The sequence below is a fragment of the Opisthocomus hoazin genome, chromosome 9 (assembly GCF_030867145.1).
Source record: "Opisthocomus hoazin isolate bOpiHoa1 chromosome 9, bOpiHoa1.hap1, whole genome shotgun sequence".
Classification (NCBI taxonomy): domain Eukaryota; kingdom Metazoa; phylum Chordata; class Aves; order Opisthocomiformes; family Opisthocomidae; genus Opisthocomus; species Opisthocomus hoazin.
This window is the reverse complement of record NC_134422.1, coordinates 14,862,327-14,883,480: the sequence shown is the minus strand read 5'-3', so window position 1 is coordinate 14,883,480 and position 21,154 is coordinate 14,862,327. Positions and strand designations below refer to the sequence as shown.

At 40.9% G+C, this 21,154-nt stretch overlaps 1 protein-coding gene across 4 annotated transcripts in view; it reads left to right on the top strand.

The window, feature by feature from the left end:
- Positions 1 to 1,311: 1,311 nt before the first annotated feature.
- The window catches only part of PTPN4 (protein tyrosine phosphatase non-receptor type 4), a 116,540-nt gene continuing 96,697 nt past the window's right edge, over positions 1,312 to 21,154 (top strand). For 3 of the 4 annotated variants that reach the window (XM_075430584.1, XM_075430581.1, XM_075430585.1), the window contains exon 1: positions 1,316 to 1,399. The gene's annotated coding sequence lies outside the window, so the exon portion shown is untranslated. Of the gene's footprint in view, positions 1,400 to 21,154 lie in introns of all 4 variants that reach the window. The other variant, XM_075430582.1, reaches the window with a different exon arrangement.

The window sequence follows — 21,154 nt, the reverse complement described above, 5'->3', positions numbered from 1 at the left end:
GCCCCCTGAAACCGGGCGCGCTGCCGAGGCTCGTTATTGCCGCCATGCAGGCCAGCAGCAGCTCACCGCCCCGGGGAAGCGCTTCCCTCGGCTCTGCTCCTTCCGTACGCTCCCGCGTCCCTGCCAGCCCCGCTGCGCCCCGGGCCTGCCCTCAGGGAAGGCTCCGACCCCGCCAGGGTCCCCACGCTGCACCCGAGGGCGCGGGGCCTTTCCACAGCCCCGCTTCTGAGGAGGGGGCGTCCCCGCTCTCCCCGGGCGTCGCTGTCCGCCCAGGCCCGCGGAGCTGCCTGCGCTGCCGACGATGTTCCGGAGTCACGTCCCGCGGCAGCAGCGGGGCCCAAGGGCCCAGCCCGCGGCTCCCCCTCATCACCGACCTCTGCCCCGAGGGCCGAGCAGCTCAGCGCGCGGCCGTGACTGACAACTCCGGTCACCAATCCACGCTCACGGGCGGCCGTGGAGCGCCGCCTCCTTAGTTGATAGTGGATCTACCCAATCACGCTGGGGAACAGACTCTCAGTCCTGCCTTCTCTCCTTTACGGACAAGCAGTTGGGCCAATCGAAAGGAAAGAACACCGCCCCCTTCCCCTTCCACTCTCGCGAGGTTTCCTGGGCTGGCTCCCGTCACCTCTGCCCGCCGCTGGGTGACTGCGCAGACGCCATGTTGGTTGCTATGCTGCCAGCGCTGCCCGCGTGAGGCGGGAGGGCGGCGATGAGGGGAGGAGGCTGCCCTTCCTCCCCCCTTCTCCCCCACAGGCGCTCGCTCACTCGCTCGCTCACCGGCGGGGAGGGCGCTTCTGCAGAGCTCCGCCGCCTCTCCCCTCCCCGGCCCCCTCCGCCTCCCGGCCGGGGCTCCACGCGAGGCGACCGCCGGTGTGCGTGAGGCGGCGCCGTGCCCCGTGAGGGGGAGCCCCGGCCCCCGCCCGCCGCTGCCCTGCCCGCCTGCGCCCCGGCTCCCGTCTCGCCGCCCCCTCCGACCGGTGGCGGCGAGGAGAGGCCGGGGGGCGTCCGCCGCCTTCCCCCCCTCCCCTCCCGGGCTTCACCGTCGCTTCCTCCTCCCCCTCCCGGTCCCTCGGCCCAGCCGCCGCAGTACGATGTGGTGCTCGCCGCGGCGGCTGGGCGCGGGGTGGCTGCCGTCGCTGCTCCCGAGGCTGCGGCTCGGGCGTTCGCTGCGGGGGAACTGAAGGCAGCGAGCGGCGCGCCCGCTCCCGCGCGCGGGGGTGCGGTGCGGTGCCGCGCGCTGCGGTGCGCTGCCGCTGCTGCGCGCGCCCGAGCGCCTGCGGCGCGTGCCCGCGCGCGCGCGCGAGGGGGGTCGCGGGGTGGCAGCGGCGAACGCAGCCCCCGCGCCTCTTCCCTCCGCCGCTCCCCGCTCCACCGGGAAGGACGTGGCTGTTATATGAAGGTAAGGTGGCCGCCGGGCTCTCGGGTCTGCCCGCCACGGCGAGACGGGCGGCGGGGGCTGCGCGCCGCGCTCCGGGGCTGTGACCCGCCCCGCCGGCCGCGGGGGCCGAGGCGCCTCAGTCGCGCCCCCCCCCCCCTCCCCCCAGCCCCGCTCCCCCCCTCAGTCCCGCTCCCCCTCCCCGCAACTTCGCGCCCGGGTTCCCGCTGGCGGTGAGCGGCTCTGCCGAGAGCCCTTTTGGTGGAGGAGGGGGCGTGCGTGTGGGTGCCCCTTCTGTTCCCCGCTCCGGCGAAGGGGCTGGCGGGGGGGGGTGGGGGTGAGGGCGGCCGCCGGCCCGCGGAGGGGGCTTGTAAACAGCCCCGGGGGAGCGGGCGGCGGGGGCAGCTCGGGGGCGGTTTGAGCTCTCCGAAACGCGGTGAACTCAGCTGAACGCCCGAAATGGATTTTTTTTTTTTCTTTTTTTTAATATGTTTAACATGAAAGTTTGCGTTCCTGCCCTTTCCAGGCACGTGTGCGCGTTGCCCTGGTTATGAGCAGGGAAAATGGGTTCGAGTGCTGTCGTTGCATTCCTCCGGTACATTTTTAGTATCTCCCTCGAGCAGAAGGCTTGTGTAATCGCGTGTGTCTATATGCGACAGAGGCTTTGGGTGTACCTGGTGATGGGTGAGCTCGCGTGTGCGGGTGCAGCACCAGCTGGAGGAGGAATAACCTCTTTTTACTTTCAAAAATCTCTGAGAGCCAGTTGCTAAAACTAGGTAGCTGCCAGTGTAGGTGAAACGTTCTCTTCACTTGCCTGTTCAGAGAACGTGTGTCATTCAGATGCAAAATATACGTGAATGAACTTTGTGCTGCTACTTACACCCTGCCAGGACTTCGATGTGGCCAAGCTGTTACAATTCTTTTAACTGTGAGATAGAAAATAGTTATGTGATTTGTCTATTACAGAAGTGCTCATGGATCTCAGCTGAAGAATAATTGTTAGACTGCTGCATGCATATACCTTTTTCTCACCCACAGGGCATTTGTCTTGCCCTGAGCTAAACTCTGTGTGGAATGGTAAGGGGGTCTTGCGAGTGCGCGTTTGCCTGCTTGTTATTGGCAAGCAACTGCCCGGTAGTGTTGGGAGCCACTGGTGTGTTCACACACGTGCAGACATTTATGAGCTCATCTCATCGTAGGTGTGCATTACAGGAATACAAGAATAGGTTAGGTTAGAATTGGTAAAACCATTTTCTTATTAGATACGTATATTGTAGGAAAGTTTTCCAGTTCGTTGCCTAAACATAAAGTATTCAGTATTGTAATGTTACGGATGCCATTTTCTTGACAATGGATTTCTTGCTTCACTGACCTAAAAAGATGTTTTTATGTATTGGCATGACTGTGGCTTGCACCATGTTAATAAAATATGATTCTTGGTGATAAGCTTACAAATACATACATCTGTGTCTATATGTTTCCCAGGCACATTTGTGCTTTATAAACTCAGAAGTGTAGCTGTTGGTCTGATTTTTTTGAGATAATTTTGTTGTCATTATAGTTTCTGTGTATTTTTAGATTATGTTCAGGTTTTTATTCATAGGTTTAATAGTTAGATTAAACATTGAAATACAAATGCATTTTCCTCAGAAGCAGAAGTTATTAATATATTACCTTTCGGTACATTTTCCTTATATTTGTAGTTAAGTTTGTTTGGAATTAGGTTCACCTACTTAGGGTTTAGTTCAATGTTTATTTCTTGTTCAGTAAAATTTTCCATGAAATGTATTGCTTGTTACCATGCTTTACAATTCTCTTGTCTGGCTCCTGTCTAATTTAGGTTGTACATAGCGGTATTGATTGAACACTCTTGCTAAAAATACTTTCAGTGTTGGGTATACTTGCACTGTAGCAGCAGGAAAGTTAAGCCTATACTGTTCTTCTGTGACTAGAATCAATTTATTATTAGCAGCTACATTTATAAAATGTGGATAAAAGAAAAATCTTGTAATTGGAGAAGTAATGCTAATTGGCTCAGTGGAGTGGATGAGATCTCTATTAATGAACAGAGTTCATGTAGTACTATTTACATGTCATTGCCATTAGCATATTTGGAATATATGGTAAGTTAGTACCTAGGGTACATCATTTTGGCTCTGCTCCTGCAGTGACCCCTGTTTGGGCAGAGGGATCCACCTACACAAAACTCGCTGCAGAAACTGGAGCTCACAGACTCATTCTGTGGGCACTAGGCTGGTGTTTATCACGAGCATTTGCTGTGCGTGAATGTTTTCTCTGTTTTGTTGTTAACCTTTGCAGCTGTGTGGCATGTCATATAGGCTTCTGTGTATGCAAAGAGCTGTGGGATTGGTGCCCAGGGTAACAGCCTAATACAGTAGTGTGTGACATGATTATTTTGTGAAGATGAGTTTGGGTTTTTGGTTTTTTAAATTGCTTTCATGTTGTAATTTAGTACTGCTGAAAGGTCTTGATCAGCATTTGGGAGTTTCCATCATACTAGGGTCTTGTTATCCTTGGTGGGTTATTTTATAAATGTTTTGTGGAATGTACATGGAATTTTTGTGAGAAAAGTGGAATGTGTACTCTACAAGCATGTTCTGGAGAACTGAGTGGAAGTTACAAGTTTGAATATACTGGAGGGGAAGGTGTTGAGGATGGTTTGCTTAGTCACGTAAGCTAACCTGTATGTGGGAAACAAAGACAGCGTGGCTTGCTTGTGGCAGTTCAGACCTTTGGATGAGGTAAATGGGTTGGGTTAAGTGTCTTCTGAAAATTATGGCGGATTAAAAATTCTATTTTAACTTTTCAGCTGATCAAAACTTAATTACAACAAATAGTGGGCATGTGCATGCTTTTTGTTGTTGAAGTCAACATTACATTATTTTTCTTAAATTGATATATAGCACGTTTCTGTGGGCTGTCTGCTTAATCTTTATACTACCATTAGTTATATCCTCTGATGTATCATCATTCTGTCTTGTCCTTCCTTCTCCCCCCCCCCCCCCCTTTGGGTTTAGAGTTGGTACAAGATCACATGAATTCCATTGCATATTGTGTTTTTTTGTCACCTCTTTTCCATTCTCACCAATTACAAAAATGGTCAAACAAGAGAATCTTTCAGCAGATGGTTGACTGTGCTTTTTTGTTTGTTTTTTTTTTTTTTTTTTCTAAATACCACACTTTCACTTTGGTGCTGTCACTTTTCATAAAATGGCCAGACAAAATTCTCATGGGCTTTATTGTGCACCAGCCTAAACAACTGTAAAAATGGTTTGTATGTGCATATAATATGGGATTGTTTGTAGTGGAAAGAAGGAACTGCAAAGATGGAACAAAAAAGGGGAGGGGAGGATGGCCTGAGCAGGAGACAAAACCAACAGAGCTGAACAGTGGCCTAGTAATACAACAGCAGGTCTTTGCCATCAGGGCCAGCTGTTCATATATGCTTGTTTGGGAACAGAAGCTGTTTTCCCTTGAGGACTTGTAATCCATTGAATTAGCACAAAAATAGTTCTATATGGGCTTTTGAAAGCCTTTAATTTCTAAAAGTTTGCAATTTTCTGGGCACTTTCTCTGATATATCCTAAATTACATATCTGCAGGTACATATTCAAAATCTCCTTTCTTATTTTGGAGAATTTCAGAATGATTGGAAAACTATTGCTATTCATCACTTGCAAAACAAATTACTTCAAGTTTACAGTAGTTAATGTGTTCACAGAAGTTTCACTGAAGTGTGAACGTACCAGAATTAGATGTCCAGATGTAGGTTACAAGAATATGGTCTTTTTATGGTGAGCTGTGTTACAGCATACTAAAGTCTGTGCTGATTGTATGCGTGGTGTCCCAGTACATGCTACAGAATATGACATCTGATAGTCACATAGTTACTCAGGTAGATCTGACGAGCATAACTAGATGAATTCTTGTTTGAAATGTGAGAACTGAACGAGCTTTTCCTTTGTCAGCTTATGCACCTTCAAAAAAGACTTAGTAGGGTGATGCAATTAGACCTCTCTTGGCACATTTCTTTGTCTCACGCTGCAATTACTTCTTGGACAGGTTATAAGGCAACTGTTGTATGATAAATGCAATTCCATTTACATGGTTTATGAGATGCTGCCATCTCTACAGTTAAATGAGGAAGGGGGAAATGGCTAATATCTATTTAAAAATAAACAATTTTTAGTTATAAGTACTTATGATCTGTAATGAAGAGTGCTCTGGGAAATATTTTCACTGATTGGAGAATGAAGTGCCGTTGCCACTGAAGAGTTTTCAGGCCATCTGTAAGATTTAACAGGAACAAACTGATACTCTACTTCCTATGGCATGTGTGTTCCTACATTGCCTTTCTGGCCGTTCCTTATCTTCTGCAGGGTAAATACCTGAGAGTATAATGACTGAGTTATTCTGCATGACCAAAAGCCAAAATCTTCAAATGAAAATAAAGTGTAGTGCTGCTGGAGAGTAACATTTTCATACTTGGATGTTTTCAATTAGAATACTCTAGATTAGATTAGAGGAGGATGTTTTCAGTTCTCTTATCAACCTGGGATTTTATGCTTTAAATTAAAACCCACTAAATATCTGATATTAAATGCTGAAAATCTTGTTCTAACTGGTGCTTTTTGGGGGGTTGATGTTCCAGTCTGGGGGCCTCAGTTGCCTGTAAATTTGCTATTTTATTTGATAGTTTTCATAAACTAATTTTAAAAAATAATTTAAATGTAAGGTCTTTTTGGGTGTTTGTTAGGAGTAACAATATAAATTGATTTTGTTTTATGCCCATTAGCTGTGTTTGGGTTAAATAAATGATCCTCACTTATTTTGTCTCTAAAAAGATACTAACTTTTAAGACAGTTGAGTGTACTGTAGCTTCTCTTGAAACCTTTGGCCAGTTTGTTGCATTTGTGTAGCAATATCTCTGTGCCCTAGGAAGAAAACCCGCCAACCAAACTCCCAAACAATGTTCTGTGTCTGTTGCAGAAGACAAATTAGAAACAAATTATATCAGTACTGCACTGAAACTAAGTGTCTACTGAGTGCAAGGAAAATTACATAAAAATGTTCCGAGATGAGAAAATTATTCTTAGGTAAGTCTTATATTTTTTCAGTTTGTTTTTTTTTTTTAATGGCATTAGTCAGGTTTAAAACCAGAAATTAAAATGGTATCTGCAGCAGATAGGTCTCCATGTAAACCAAAGCAGCAGCTGGTGAAAGATAAGAGCCTGCTGTGGCTCCTTTGTCTCAGAGAGATGTGCTAACATACTTTGTCTTGGAAGAAGGTTAACAAGCAAGATTGCTGCATTTTCTTTTTGCAGTGGAAGGTGGTATTCTCAAAAGAGTCAAGCAAGTGGATTTGATACAGTGAAAAGCTGTGTTATTTAAAGAAGAGATTCATGTGTGACGTAGCAGAAACTTGTGCTCCTTCTTGTCTGTGCCAGTAGAGATACAATGCTGAACTAACTTCATAGTTAGTTCAGCCTTGAAGAGAAATAGAAATGTTAACTCCTCTGATAGGTAGGGAAATGACCACCTTTTCAATAAGAGCACATAGAAATGTACCAGTCAGTGGAAGAGCAGTTGTTGTTAATAATGCTCTCTGGATTCCCAGGTTAGCGCAGTTTTGCCTGGATAAACAGATAATTTCTTGACGATGCTTTGCCTTGTATTTTCCTAAGCCATGTCAAATAGTTCTGAGTTGAGAAACATGTTCATTGTAGCTTAAAGCTCTTATCACTACTGATTTGGAAAAAAAAATAAATCAAAAAATGGGATGTATTTCTTTCAGGACAGAAAAAGATGCTTCCCAGATCTTACAACTGTGATTCAATGCTTTGGCTTAAAAAAAAAAAAAAAAAAAAAAAAAAAGACAGACTAATTTAGGAGGAAAATCGTATAGTAGAACTGTGGGTTTGGTTGTTGTTGTGGGTTGTTGGTTTTTTGGTTGGTTTGTTTTTTTTTTTTTTTCCCCACTAGCCTTGTCAGTGAATTCAGAAATGTCTTGGGGAGAAAATCTGCAGCCTTTCCATGAAAAACTGACTTTGGAGAGAGTTTAAATTAACATATGTCACTTTGCATTTGTCTGTCTTCATACTTGCAACAGGATTTTAGTGTCGTCTGAGCAAGCAGTGAGACATATTTTTGTCTTCTGTTGTGTGAATGGGGTTAAAGATGACCAGTGCTGATGACCAGCGATGTGTTGCATTGTAGGTTGTTTTTTCCCCATATGGATTTTGTATGTGCACTGCATATGCCGGCTTTGTATTGTGTCTCTAAACTGCATATAGCCTCAGTACTGTTCCTAAAATGTTTTACTGATTTTATATAGTCCCCCTGTTTAGAAAATAAATACTTCAGGAGAAGGGACATGTATCAATTAGCTTGGCTTCTTACAAATAAAATTTTATAGAACTTGGCATTTGAGTTTTAAATCACTGTGGCCTGTAACCTCCAGAAAGTGAATGGCTATTAAGGCTTTCCTTGGAAGAGGTTCTTGGTTTTTCTGGGAGACAGGCTGATGTTACAATTGATGCCACAGTCTGTTTTTAGTACTTGAGTGCAAATGAGGCTATGGGTGAGTCTTGGGAATCCTAATCTGCAAGTAATTCCCCATTTACTGTGGTTTAGGTTTGTGTGTTGACTCTGTAAGAAGATACTGCATCCTGTTAGCTCATCTGAATGCACCTGCTTTCTGTGGAGCTGATCTCTTTAAATCTCATGTTCGGAAGGACGTTTCCAGATGTAATGTCTATGAAAAAGGTGTTGTTTGAAAGACTTAAAATGTGGCTGCCTCTTTAAAACCAAAGGGATGTATCACCTTTGTCTGAGCCTGGATGGAGAAGAGAGGAAAGGAAAAGGACAGCTGCCCTGCAGTGATTGTAAAACGTACAAGGTTTTGGAAAACATAATTAAAAAGGAAAGGTGAATGGGGTTTTGTTTGTTTGTTTAATATCAGCGAATCTCATGACCTCATGAGAAGCTTCTGCTGAAAGAAGTGATGCACACAACAACAGAAGGGGGAAACTGAAATGCAGAAGTGACATTACAATGGAACAAATAGATCAGTTGGCTGTATTATGGGGTCAGACCCAAATTATTTGAATATTTTTTGACTCACTTGTTTTCTGTGATCTTGAATTAGACTACTGGTTTAGATGTTTCAGTACAGGGCTAATAAAGTTGCTTCTAGTTGTGCTACTAGCATCTCCTCTCAAGTTCACTATATGTGCAACTAGATAAGGAGGGACAGAACATTAGTAGTGGTAAGAGTTTTTTACTTTGTTTATTTACTTCTTTGACCCTTCACTAATTAATATTTTGCTTCTATTTTCATTTCAAATATACTGTATAAATCAAATTCATAAACCACTCGATTTGGAAGTGGCTTTTTAACTTTTTGAACCTTCAGATCTTCATATATGGGACTAAGGAAATAATTTCATTTTGGAGATCTTTGTTGGATAACTTGCTATTTTTTGCTTTGCTTTCCTGTGTGGTGTAATCTGCTGACAATTTTGGGGGCATCTTCACTTAGCAGATTTGTTGTTGTTCTTCTAGAGACTTAAGGCATTGGTGATACTGTCTTTTCACTTAGCTCCCAGTACCGATTTGAGTCCTTTGTTCTACAGCTCTTAGATCTGCTGGGGGGAGTGACTTGGAGTGAGTGTGTGACTGGGGAGGGGCAGAATGCGGTGGAGGCTGTCCGGGTTCTTGTTGTAAAGCCTTTTTTAACTTTTCACAGTCCTTGCGCTTGCAGAAACTGGATTATTTTCAAATTTTGCAATAGTAAGTAAATTCTACTGAATTGAATAATAGACATAATAAATATATTAATTAAAGTATCTCTGCTTGCAAAAACATACCACTTAAAGAGATACAATAAGAAAATGAGGCTCGGGTAACCACTAAGGATATACACAGTTACGATTAGAACAGAGTTTCTCTGTAGAAGACTAGAAAATAGACTGAAAATTAACATCTGACAGAGTCCTCTAAGAGGAAATTCCTGCAGGAGATCTTCATTCTTGAGATTAATTAAATGAAAGATTAGAAATTCTCTAGATAGCTGTAAGCTATTTAATGAAACTGAAGTAAGCAATTAAGACTCAGTTGGAGTTACCAGCAGAGGCATTGCCTCCTTTTTATGATCCTAGTGCTGACCCCCTTCCCATTACATACGTTCTTCCTCCTTTTACAGGAAAGTTATATGTGCAGCTCGTTCTAGATGTTTTCTGCAGAAGGATTTTCATAAAAAGCATCCCTCTCTGAAGAAGGGTAATGTAGATAATAACTTCTTTGGCACTGAAAATGCATACACAGTCCTGAGAAAACAGAAATAAAAGTGCTTTGTAGGAATTATACTAATGAAATGTGTGTGAGTAGCTTGAAAGAGAAACCCGATTAACATCTGAAACTTCAGCTAACATTTAGCCACCTTTGAATAACACTGAAGTTGCCAGTAAAGCTACTTTGTCAAATCTCTTGTTTCTCTAAGTTACATTGATGTAAGCATTTTTCAGTCCACCTCTACACAGTATTTTTTTTTCTGTATCTTCCAGACAAACAGATTAATGCTAACTGTTCTGGGAAATTCTTGTAGTTACTCTGGTATCTGCAAAAGCATTTTCCACTTTAGTCTTTCGTATTAATTCTGAATATATTTTGCATTCTGCTGTACCTGGTGTGCCGTGACAGTTGTGTGCGCTGTAGCAGTTATATACAATAAACTGTAGATCTGGGGTGTGTTGTATCACCAGAGATCCATCCCTTGTCTGAGGGCAGCACAGAATCACAGAATGTTAGGGGTTGGAAGGGACCTCTGTGGGTCATTTAGTCCAACCCTCCCACCGAAGCAGGGTCACCTACAGCAGGCTGCACAGGACGGCGTCCAGGCGGGTCTTGAATATCTCCAGAGAAGGAGAATCCACAACCTCCCTGGGCAGCCTGTTCCAGGGCTCCGTCACCCTCAGAGGGAAGAAGTTCTTCCTCATGTTCAGATGGAACTTCCTGTGCTTCAGTTTGTGCCCATTGCCCCTTCTCCTGTCGCTGGGCACCACTGAAAAGAGTTTGGCCCCATCCTCCTGACACCCACCCTGCAGATATTTGTAAGCATTTATAAGGTCCCCTCGCAGGCTTCTCTTCTTCAGGCTGAACAAGCCCAGCTCCCTCAGCCCCTCCTCACAGGAGAGATGTTCCAGTCCCCTCACCACCCTTTGCAGTGTGTGATAGCAAATCATGTCATCACCTTAGGGAGAAAAATGTATAACTGCAAATTGGCACTGGATTTCCCAAAATTGAAGTAGTCGCCATAGTTCAGCAGAACTACTGTACTACGAGTAAATGGGAAAAATAGAAAAAATGAATCCGTATGTGTAAGAAGTAGTGCTATTATAATAATTTTAAGTTGCTTTGAAATAAGTTACAGACTACTTCAGTCATTAAAGAGTACTCTGTGATGAGATTTTTTCAGAAGTGTTCATTACTTTCCACTCTAAGTTTATGAGAAAACACACATGGTCTTCAGTGAAAATAAAGATAGTCTGATACCGAAGTTCTGGAGGTAAACTTCTTAATGCTATTATTTTTCTGCTGTAAACAGAAAGCCACATGCTCAAAATCTGCTTTCCAGACTTAAATGACTAGAATTAGTACTCAGAAAAAGCCAGTGAAACCCGTTTTGACAATGTACAAATATCCTCATTTTCATAACATTTAGCATAATCCATTGTCGTATTTTAAAGCAAAACTCTAAAAAGGAAAATATGCCTTTCCTAATGGCTGTTTACTGTATTTATAATAATTTGTGTCCAAGTTAAAATAATAAAAACAAAGTTGATTTGATTATTGTTAAAACGTATTAGCATTATTTTTGTTGTAGCTTCCAAAGGATGGAAGTGGGCTTGAAGCCTGTACAAGTAACAGAAAACAAACGGTACTTTGAAGGCCTAACATTTCTGAAGATGAGATAGGGTTCCTTGTCAGATAACAGACTCATCTCCTTCCAGTGTTGGTGGGATATCCAGCTGCCCTGCAAATGTTTCAAAGTGTATTAAGTGGCACAAAAATAATGAATGCTTATGGACAAAAGGGACCCAATTTCAAGCCTTCAGTGCACTTCCAGCACTTGTGGAGAAAGTTTTGTAATATATGTGTTCTGTATTAACTAGTGTGGCCTAAAATCAGTAGGGAATTACCTTTTCATAAATGTATCTATTTAGTGTCCATAATGTAATCAATGTATATTGTACACTTAAGATATATCTGTACACATGCTAAATAAAATACCTTTATATTGGTGTGGAGTGGACAAAAGGGTGGAGTGATAACATTTTAAAATTCTGTAACAGTAAATCCATGTTTTACAATAGAACATATTTGAAAACTGTCCCAAGATTTTTTTGAAAGTAATACTTGAGAAGCAAATACCAATGTTCATGCTTCGTCTTCAGGAGTGATAGGGAAATATATATTGTTTTTGTATTAGACTTAATGATTTCTGCCGAATGGCATTGTACATGCTTGCACTTCAAAAAAATGTTGAAATGTTCTGTTGACTTTTTAAACTTTTTTTGGCATTGCTAGGCTTTCCATTTATTTTGTCCCTTGTTTAAGAGTTTTTGTGTGTGTTTTCAAAAGCACTTCCATTCACCATTCAAGGAATTCAATAGAATTCCAATAAGAACTGCACATAAATAACTACAGAAATCAATGCTTCAATTCAGCCAAGAGTTTTTTGTGACTTCAAAAGCCACAAGAGCATTTATTATTAGAAACATACAATTGACTTTTCTTGTATTACCATTTTGCATAGTGATTTGGGTTTTACCACCACAACAAGATGTTTGACAGTTTCATTTGAAAATTATGTATTTACATTCGGCATTCCAAAACAGTGTAATTTTTATCTCTTTTGTGAAGCTCTATTCATGTTAATTTGCATGTTCAGCTCTGTGCAAAGATTGTCAGTGAAATATTCACTGGTGGATTTCTCCTCAAAGGTCAACCAAATGTTAAGCATGGTCTCCTACTCCTGTATTATATGAAAATATAAAAGAAGTCTTGAAAGAATGGAGTTGTTTGATTAATTTTTGTCTAATTGTAAATACAATTACACTGTAAAGCTCATCCTCTCCTCTGAAATGCTCGATTTCCTGAGTATAAGGACCACAGAAGCAACCAACCTGCGATAGCACAGGGTTGTCTCGGAAGTACTTCCATCCTTTAGTATTCGCGTTACACCTCAGGCTGTCAGCTGTAACAGTCCTTTTGATCCTGAAGTTTTCAGGTGTGTAATAGAAAGCGAGATGGTCTTGAATGAAGTTGTTTCAGCACACTAGGAGCTTTAGAAAACTGATGCTGCTTTTCTTTTGAAACAGCCTGAAATTGATAACAAGGTGATGTGAAATGAATTACAGCACTCTGTGTTCAGTAGTGCTTACTACCTTGTAAATGGACCTTTTGAGTGCTGTGGCTTTTGGGCAGCTCTTGCACGCAGTTTCCATCAGGTAATAGTACAGTGTCATCACCTTGGGTGGAAAGCATATCTGGGAGGAAACAGAGTTTTGTTTTGATTGTCAAAAGTATGTTCATAGATTAATGGATTTTTGTGCATGAATGTTTTGTTTTTCACTGTTGCTGATAGTTTGAAAAACAAAGTCGAGTTACCAGCAGGGGCTTTTAGGTGGCAGTAGCCTTCCACTACCCTTCCAGTCTCCTAATTCCAGTCTGGCTCTGCGTGAGGAGGATGAGGTGGTGTTAGAAACTGCTTTGTGGAATTTCATCTTGTGGACCAGCTGGTGCTGAGGCTTGCCACCCACCTCTCCAATTACCTTGAGATACAGACCAGCAGTCCCGTGTTCATCTGCCTTGTTGTGTGAGTAGGTGCTGGTGGTGTGTGCGTGTTTTGGCCCATGAGAAACATTTCAACTCAGTGGAGAGGTGGGAAAGCATGGCCTGTCTCTAGACCTTCCCTCTAGTAACATTTGGAGCGGAAAGACTGTGCAGATGAAACACTGCACCTTGAGAAAGATTCTAATGCTGATGAGGGGGAAGAGAGGCATGGTAGAGCATGGTGAGGAGCAAGACTAGTAACACAGAAGATGTAACTGCAGTTGCATTAGTGTTTGATGTTGTCACTTGGAATTATATGCATTTAGGATTTGAGTGCTGTCATGGTATTATCTTAAAAAATAAGTGATAAAGGAAGTGAGGTCAGACCCTCTGTTGGTTCCTCAAAATTCTTCCCCATTTCCTTTTACCACTTCTGTCTAATTCAAGTTGCATTTGAGTCAGTTGCTTTCATCTTGACACTTATATCATTCAAACATCCACAAAGTTAGTGTGCTAATGTCTGCATTTCAACTGACTGATAGGTACACCAAAACCTATCTTACTTTTGTCACTGCAACATGAAGCTTCTTTTAATTTCCCTGCCTGTTCACCATTTACAGAAACAAGATAATAGAACATTGCTGGCATAATTTGTAAGCATAATGTCTGAAGTTTATGAAATATGGTTTTCTTCCTGAAGCACACTCTGGCCCTTCCTGTGTTCTCGTAGACGCTTGGTATTTAACTGGTATATAAGCTAGAGTGAGAGAAATAATAATTGGCATCTAAAAAACTATGGTTTTGTAAGAGAAACTTGGTTCTGTAAAGGGGCAAAAAAGGCTTTTGAGATTTGTCAGAAAGCAAGCATTCCTATGTATTTTTAGGTTTGTGAGTCTTCTGCTTCTTTGTAAAACCCAGTTTTTGACAGTAAGAAAGATGAACCACACACCTCATGTTTTTCTTGAAACTGTTGTGGGTATTATTCATCCCCCTTTTGCACTGCTGCTCTTGTGTAGCCGGTCCCAAATTTGTCAGTGGAAAGGTGAAAAACATTTGTAATTTTTTTGAATGCAAGACGGAGAAACAAGAGAAAAGAAGCAGGTAAGAGAGATGTGGAAGACTGGGAAAGAAACAGTCGTCCAGCTCTTGCAAGTAGTTGCCAGAAAACCTGAAGCCTGGAAATATTAAAATATATTATTGCTATGGAGCAACAAAGACTTTAATGCTTGATAGTGCACAGTGTGTTTCATAGCTCCACCCTATATGTAATCACTTTTTATTGTTTTGAACGTGGAGGTTCCTTATATTCTGTTTGTAGAATAGGTGGTTAGAAATTTCTCAAACAAAAATGTAGTCCTAAATTTGGACAAAATTCTTCCCTAACCGCTTTATTTACTGTATTTTGTGCTCATCATTCCTTTTCCAGAAGTACTTTCTTCTTCTGCTTGGGCAGTATGTTTGTGAGGGTGTTGCTCTCCTCCATATGATTAAAAAAAAAAAAAAAATCTAATTGGTGTTACATTCTAAGCTGCTTAATAAACATTCCATCAACTATAGATGGAGAAAAAATTATATTTGAAAGTGCTTGAAAATTATAATTCATAAAATTTTGGCAGTCTCCAGTGAAGCAATCTGAATTCTTTCAGGTTTATCATTATTGTGCTTTTTCAGGTATTTCATTTTGGTACTGCTTGGTACTGGAGCAGTTTCTTGACTATTCTTAATTGATCTACATCTTTGTTTGGAAGCTTAAATGAATCCAGGTTGAGCTTTTGCAATCCTGAGCAGCATGAGAGGACCTTCACCTATCACGTGGGCTGTGTGCCTGACTAAGCATCCTCATATGAGGAGTTCCTTCTCTACAACAGCATCACATAGTTAGTTTATGGTTGTATCTTATGACCTACTAAAAATAATCTCTTTGCTTCCCACTTACCTTCTAAGATCCTCTTCTACAGAGTTGGTGTGTTACCACTTTCTATACAATTTCTGTATTTTTGCAGTGGATTATGCCTGCTTGATCGAGTATAGGAATTGTCCAAACTTATATAAGAAATGTATGTTTTTACAAAAACAGTTTTCTAACTAAATTTTTAAGAATAAAAGTCCTTATGTTCTGACGACACTAATGACACTGTAAGAATGGGGTTTTTTTCCTTAAATTTACACTTGTGTTACTTGGAATGAAGTAGATCTTATCTAAATTTCAGTAAATGACTGGCTACAGTGTCCCTGAGGGGCTATGAAAACTACTGGGGTTAGTAGAGAAAGCGTAAACTGGATCAGGAGCTGACCGAAGAGAAGACTGCGAACTGCTATACAGTAAGAGGTATAACAAACAGGATGGAGAGAGATTGTTAGTCATGCTTGTCAAAAATTAGTCTTGAAATTAATCCTGTCTCATTACATTCATTAATAACCTTGGTGCAAGAATTATGTCTCTTCTTATTAAAAGCTGTAGATAACACAGAGTTCAGAAGATTTTTAGTATTTCAGAGGACTGGATTGCCCTGTAAGGAAAATAAGATGAACTCAAAGATTTTGAGTACTAAAAGAATCAAAACAATTTAATAACGCAAAATCAAATATTTAAGGCATAAAAACGTTTCTTTGGTTTTAATTGGTAAGTAGGAGAGGAATTTGAGAATGCTGCTAGTAATGTAAGTAACAGCTCCCAGTATGATGCATGAGCAAGGCTAATCCACTGAATAGTTATCAGTGGTTTACCGTCAGAGCAGAATGTACCTACTAGTTCCTGCACCTGGTCTGCGTTGGCTAATGATGTTTATTACTGGTGTGGATAACAAGAGAATTGGGGATAGCATGTCTGAAGTTTCACCCGCAGCACCGACCGTGAATATGCTGGAGAAGAAGTTTCAATGCTGAATTTTTATGTGTTTTTCTGTAAACTTGTCAAGGTAATGTATGGTTGAATTCATTGCTGTCTGTAGATTGCAGAGTGTGTTTTTTAAAACGTATTTAGAAAGTTGTTTTCTAAGAAATTTATCAGCCTTCTTTTAGAAGTTTAGGCAGTTTCTATTGTGCAGTTGTTTTCCAGACTTTCTTTACTTTTTGTATGAGAATACACCTGGAAACAAATAGCATTCTTTGAATTTTGAAATGTCTTAGTTTTTAAAAGGATTCCAATTCATAGGACATATTTAGAATTCTAACAGAAATATTAGAAACTTAGTTTTAACAGTAATCTATATTATAGGTACAGATCCTAATTTACTGGGCTTATGGCAACAAATTGAAATAATGGCCTCTTCTGGAGATATGTGCTGAAACCAGCTGAGGTCGTAAGACATATTCTAGTTCTGTCCCCATTTCTCTGAAAAAGAATGCTGCTACTCAGTGCCCTATTAGGACAGACAAAAGGCTGATCAACAGGAACATCTGGATCCGTCTGTCAAATGGCCTAGTGTGGCAATATAACTAATGGCAGCTCGCTCTTAACATTTGTGTCCTAGTTCAGATTTACAGCACTTGTAATAGGATTATCACTCTGTTATGCAGTTTTTTATTTGGAAAAAAAAAAGGAAGAGAAAAAAATTTTATTTGTTTCTGAGCAATTGATGTAATTTTAATAATTGTGAGGAGTAGCTAATGTCCCTTAAAGGCTTTAATACATCTACTCTATGGACTGGTGTGGCTATATTAAATACGTTTTTCAGTGCTGACAGTGTGCCAGGGTGAGCTGATCATATGTGTTTTAAACCTTAAGGATGTTTGGAATGCATTTTATGGTTTGTATGTCTATATAGGTTGTGTATACCAAAAGGATTTCTCATAAAATGTTGTGCATTCTAGTTAAATGCTGAATTGCCTTTCCTACAGGATTTCTGTTCTTGCTTGTGTTTGGTCTCATCTGAGCTTACTTGGATCAAATCTATTAGAAGACAAAAAAATGCAGAGCAGTTGTCTACATAGGAATTTCTTGTAAAATAAAATTCTGCTAATAAGCAAAACATAATTTCAAACATGTTCTTGTCAACATTCTTATTCTGTATTGAGTGTCTGATTGACTTTTGGTTGAATTCTCTTCTAGACCGAAATAAAGGCAGCCTTACTGTTGAATAAATGGATGTTGTTTTGGATTATATTGGAGAAGTAAAGAAGAAAAGGGAGAGAAAGAAAAAGATGTGTTAGATTTTTAGTAAACTAGGTCAAAACCTGAACATCTGAAGTGATTTGTCTTGAGCTTTTCGGGGAAGCATCCTTTATTTCTCATTTCATGAGGAAAAAGGTTTTGTGGAGTCTTTTACGCATCTTAAATGTCTTAACTATCACAATACATGGAGGCACAAAACACCAATATGTATAGAACATAAAATTAGAACAGGTACGAAGTGAATGTATTTCATATGATAGTTAAAAAAAATACATGACTTGGGCTCCTAAGCAATTACAGCAGTTCTGAAAAGTAAATTTAAAGTACTATTTCAATGTCAATCTCTGCTTTTGTTTTAGAAAGAAAACTTAGGTTTCTAAATCAGTTAAGTGGTTTGAAAGAGTTCATTTACCATCTGAAAGGCACTTTACAACTTGCAGCCTAAAGCTGTCTAGTAGGTAGGTGCAGCTGAATGTATATAGGGATCCCTGCTTCGGCAGGGCGGTTGGACTAGATGACCCACAGAGGTCCCTTCCAACCCCTACTATTCTGTGATTCTGTGATCTTAATGCTTCTCCTTTCCCTATGTACAGTTAACCATTGGCTACTGTGTATAAATATTTTTCTGCTGTAGCAATTACTGTTCCAAGACCTACACCGATGCCTGGGGTAATCATTTTCCAGAAGAAGTTAACTCAGCCACAAGTAGTTAAGCCTATGTCCCCTCAACTCTTTTCGTTTGAGTATAGCAGTGATACATCTCTTGAGCACCGTAAACCCTCTGAAGCAAGGTGCTCTATGGCTATGCAGATTCCTAAGCGTTTTTTTGATGGAATTATTCTAAGTATTATTAACACTTCACCTTTTCAGAGAAATGTATACACTCACATCTTAAGTGTTGTGTTCATACAGTAATATTAATGTTAAATCTTTCATGTACAAAGGTTTTGTCCCTTACTGTTGAGAAACGTAAGAGCATGCGTATAGGTGATGCAGCTCCGCAAACCTGTAGGGAGCCTGCAGCAGTTCCTAGAGGCAGATTGTTTCATCCATTTTAATTGCCTTTGCCCATCTAATTCCAATGCCACCATCTCAGTACTACTTGTGATCTCCTGCTGTAGCCAGGGTGCGATAGAGGTGAGTGGTCATTGCTGATGTGGGGTCATAGGTTTTTCACTAGCATGGCGCAGCAGAAGTGATTGCATGGAGACATCAAGATCTAGGATGCTGCATTCAAATAACTGTTAGAAATAGCTGATAATGACAGAAGTTTGGAAGGAAAAGAGCAGATCCTGCATTATGTCTTCTTTCTGCTGTTTCTTCTTCTATGCCTTACCCACAGCTAGGCATCGGTACAGGTCTTCAGAGTCCATCCGTGTATAGCTACATGGTATTTTCAGGTAGGAGATGATGTATCAACAAGCAGCTACATAATCAACTTGGCTGTGCCTACCCCACCCCTACTGCCTGAGCTGAAAGTTTTATAGCAATTATATTAGATGCACTGGCATGAAGCTCTTCATAGCACAACATCTTTAAACTCTCTTGTATTTTCATACATCAGAATATTATGCTTTGTCTTTTATTGGCAAAAGTGGCAATGATTATTTTCAATATGTGTTTTATCTGTTTGGACTTGGACATCAGCAGTATAAGTAAAAATGATTGTGAATTAGAAGTCTAGACTCCAGCAATATTCTGGTGAATAGTAAAACTGCAGACAAAGTAAGAAACTTAAGTGAAAGTTTCTACTGGAGAGACTAATTGTAGAAAAGTGTATCAGCACCAATTACAACAGGAAAGTCTGTCTTTCTGGAAAGGTCTGGCAAAGTCATTGATGAAGTTAAAATCCAGTCTTTCCTGAGCTGCTTTGTGTGATTGTGTGCCAAAGATGATGTGCTACAGGGATCATAGACTTTATGCCAAGTTCTGTGGGATTTAAGGATTGCTTGTTAATGAGAGGAAATTTTTTCTTTGAGTTGCATAAATTAACCTTTCTTCTAACAATTTATCTTTTGTTTATGTATTACTGTTCCTTGTTCGTTTGTACTGTCATCATCATTCTCCACACCACCCCCCCCACCCCTTGCACTAGTCACTTTTCGTACCATGGGGAGAAACAATCTGCATCAAAAGGAATAGCATAGCATGCGAGCACGTGCTGCAGATAAGAACCCAAGTGCTGTGTTTGATCAGATTAAAGATCCAGAACCACAACTCAGTAATCCTGACAGCGATGAATAACATGGAGAAGTATAAGGCACAGGTCCTGTGTACAGTGAGCCTTCCTTGGTGTAGCCACATACATATATAAATATATTTATGATATAAATCAGTTTCCTGGTTTTGTTTGGTTTTAACATGTAGGTACTGATGGCTATAACTTTTGTTCTGTAGAAGATGTAACTATTCTTAAATGTTCATGTACACCCAAAAAGCATTTCTACTGTCTTTCAGGCAATGAACTACTGGACTGAAAAAGGAAGCCACTAGGGTGTTAGCTTTTAAATAGAGTGCATTGTATAAGCTTTAGTGTTCATTTTCATAGCAAAAGAAAGAACAAGCATAAATTTGAAATTGTGAGGATCATGAAGTTAATACATATGGCATGTAACTATTATAAAAGACCTTATTCTAATGCCAATACCTGATAAGAACAGCAAGAGATGTATGACCAGTGTGGGCTGCTGCCACTGACTCACTGTGTAATGACAGGCAAATTACTCAGTTTTCTGTGTCTCGTTCTGCTCCTTTATAAATGAGAAATATTGTTTTCCACTAAAACGCTTTGAGGTCCTTGGATAAAAGGAGATTTTTTTTTTTTTGTACGCCTACTGAGTATATAAATTTGAAGTGAGAAAGTGCAGCAAATACCAGGTTCTATGCAAGTCTTTTACCAGCACAGACACATTACGATGAGTCTTGATGCTCATGATGGATTGTATTAAACCACCTCGTACTTCTGAAGACCTCTGGAAAGCACAAGCAACAAGAGGTGTTTAGGTCAGACTTGGCACTTGTGTCTGTGTTCTGTTCAAGCCGTTTTATAGTTAATTACAGCTTCAGTGAAACTTCTGATGTGTTCATTGATAACTACCATTCAGTTTTCTTTGATACACCAATGTGCCACCTTCAGATGACATAGTACAGGGAACCTTTTGGAGCAGTTTTCTGTCAATCTCCGTCACCTCTCTCACATTATGTATTTGGCTATGTTTTGCCACTGAATTTTCACAAAGTTTTGGCAAACTTGACCTTTCTAGAATTGTTTGCATTAACACTATGGTCTTAATGTTTCCCCTGGCAGCTCCTGAAACAAAGTGCAAATGAATGATTCAGACACCACAAAACAAATCACATGCCACTTGTTCCTTCCCAACTATTCTTCATTGTCATTGTTTGCTGTATTGTATGCAAGTCTTTGTGTATTCTGTGGTGAGAGGGACCTAAATAATGCAGGAGATTTTAAAGGGAGTCAATAGTAGATAAGCAGAGAAACGATGCAACAGTTTCAGGTATATACAGAAGATGGGATTTCATCCTGCCAATTGCTCTGGCTATTGCCACATTTTATCCGGTCATGTTCTGCCCCAGATTCAGTAAATACACAATGTAAAACTTCAGTTTTTAATTTCTCTTTACATTTTCCCCCACCTTTCCACCATTTCCAGTCGTGTATTATTCTCTGGAAATTGCTTTTACCAAAATGATTGATTTTCACTTGGCTGGATACTGATACCTTTACTCTGTTTTCCTTGTTTTGAGCATGAAAGAAGCAACTTTCCTGCTTCGTGGCCACCTGCTCTCCT